The sequence below is a fragment of the Chiloscyllium plagiosum genome, unplaced genomic scaffold (genome assembly GCF_037043375.1).
Source record: "Chiloscyllium plagiosum isolate Xiang-an unplaced genomic scaffold, Cpla_swu_hap1 HiC_scaffold_21, whole genome shotgun sequence".
In the NCBI taxonomy this organism is placed as follows: domain Eukaryota; kingdom Metazoa; phylum Chordata; class Chondrichthyes; order Orectolobiformes; family Hemiscylliidae; genus Chiloscyllium; species Chiloscyllium plagiosum.
The window spans coordinates 58,584,886-58,587,195 of record NW_028270159.1 but is presented as its reverse complement, the minus strand read 5'-3'; the positions used below and the strand labels follow the sequence as shown (position 1 = coordinate 58,587,195).

Below are 2,310 nucleotides of genomic sequence, written 5' to 3'. Positions count from 1 at the left end.
CCCTATGAGTATGGGAATTTAGCTATCAGCCACTTTTCGCTGCTGCCTGTCCTGAAGTCCACCTTGGAGGATGGTCACCAGAAAGTCCGAGCTCGGATTTCCTGGACCGCTGAAGTATTCCCCAACTGGGAAGGATCACTCCTGTCTGTTGATTGTTGAGCGGTGCCCATTCATCTGTTGACCGTAGCCTTTGCTCAGTTTCTCCAGTGTACCATGCCTCAGGGCATCCTTGCCTGCAATGTATAAGATAGACAAAGTTGGCTGAGTCACACGAGTACGTGCCACGTACCTGGTGGGAGGTGTCCCCACGTGTAATGGTGGTATCCATGTCCACACTTGACACGTCTTGCAGTTCCTACCGTGACAGGGTTGTTTGGAGTTGTCCTGAAGGCCGGGCAGCTTGCTACGAACAATGATCTGTTTGAGGTTTGGCGGTTGTTTAAAGGCGAGCAGTGGAGGTGTGGGGAAGGTCTTGGCGAGGTGCTCATCCGAATTGTGTAGTTTTCAGCTTCTGGGAAATACTGGACAACGAAGGGAACCCTGTCGGTTGAAGAACGTGTCGATCCCCTGAGGAGATCATTATGGATCCTTGCTGCGTCAAGTCGGAACACGTGTGGACACCTCCCACCCTGCAAGTGGCAGGTACTCGTGTGACTCAGCCAACGCTGTCTATCTTATACGTTGCAGGAAAGGATGCCCTGAGGCATGGTACATTGGGGAATTTCGAATTTCTGTGGCATCACATGTGAAGAAGATTATTGAACACAGATGATTGAGTATGAAAAAAGCTGATAGTTTTGAAAAGTCACTTTACCCTTGGCTTGCCCGCAATTTAAATCGAAGCAGTCCGCTGTTTCGTCGCATTTTCGAGCTGAGCAAGATCACTTGCTCATGTTTCTCCCCAGATATTTCTTCACGGTTCAAATATTTCCAGAATAAGTTGGTTGACAGCCGAGACATTTCTCAGGAAAGGTCATTTGGCAATCCCGAGAAACTTGTATTTCCCAATAGACTCTTTGGCCATGAGTAGGTAAAACTGCTCCAAGTGAGGCTCAAACTCATAACCTCGGCATTGCACACGCCACCATACTGCCATATAAGTACCGCGCGCTGACCCATTGCGCCACTGGAGCTGCATGCTGTTGGCTCTTCCAATATCACAAGTTATACCTCAAGTTATACTTGACAAATTGGCCATGATGTAAGATTTTACGGTTGTATTCACATGTGGTTCCTCACTTATTTGAGGAATTTGCTTAATTACACAGTGCTAAACTGGATTGATATTGAAAAATGTATTTTCAATATTTTCCTCGATTGTTCCCGGACCAATTGAGTCCTTTAGTCAGTAGAAACCACACAATCTCATTCAGGGATAGACTCAATTACTGTTCACCACCGTATCTTGGGCACCAAGTTCCAGAGGTTGATCTAATGTATATGCCAGCATTTGGTCTATATCCCTCTCAAACATTCCGATGTGAATGTGTTCAGAAAAGATGTACAAGGATGGCTAGACCGCAATTTAAAAGAAAGCAGTCCACTGTTTCGAAGAGTTTCGAACTGAACAAGGCGACCTGCTCATGTTTCTCCCCAGATATTTCTTCATGTTTCAAATATTGCCAGGATAAGTTGGTTGATGGCCGAGGCATTGCTCAGGAAAGGTCATTTGTCAATCCAGAGAAACTGGTATCTTCCAATAGACTGTTTGGTCATGAGTCGATAAAGCTGCTGCAGGTGAGGCTCGAACTTATAACCTCAGCATTGCACACGCCGCTACATTGACATATAAAACATAACGCACTGACCGATCGCGCCACCTCCTGCACTGCCCTGCTTCGGGATGCAACGACAATAGTATTTTTGTGGAAACACCCTGTTCAGAGATGCTATTGTGCAGCTCTGAAGCAGATGGAGCTTGAATCCGGGGTCCTGCATCCGAGGTGGGGACATTGTCACCGCCTGAGTGTCACTGGGTTTATATTCAAAGACAGCTATGGCATGGCGCACTCGTTGCTCTCCCGGTACGATTCTCGCTTGGGGTAAACTTTCGTATCTGTGAGATGTCCCGGGTTCAAATCCCCCACGAGTCCTGTCTCTTGCTCCCGTTGTGTGTGGAGTACATGACAGCTGTTCTAAACCTGCTGATACGTTTCAGCTGTTCTTGACTTGCAGCACTGTTGGGTTTTGTTAAATAACTCACGTTGTTTGCCCACGCAAATCGACCTTGAATGAATCCTCCATAATAAATGCGTGAAGGTGAAACACATCAGTTACAGTGTGTTTGATGCTCAGGACGCCCTGCAGTAT

General features: G+C 46.9%; 1 non-coding gene across 1 annotated transcript; it reads right to left on the bottom strand.

The window, feature by feature from the left end:
• Positions 1-1,037: 1,037 nt before the first annotated feature.
• Positions 1,038-1,133, bottom strand: trnai-uau (transfer RNA isoleucine (anticodon UAU)). The gene is made up of 2 exons: positions 1,096-1,133; positions 1,038-1,073 (listed from the first exon to the last, which is right to left on the bottom strand). It is a non-coding gene; the product is annotated as a tRNA-Ile (tRNA).
• Positions 1,134-2,310: the final 1,177 nt, after the last annotated feature.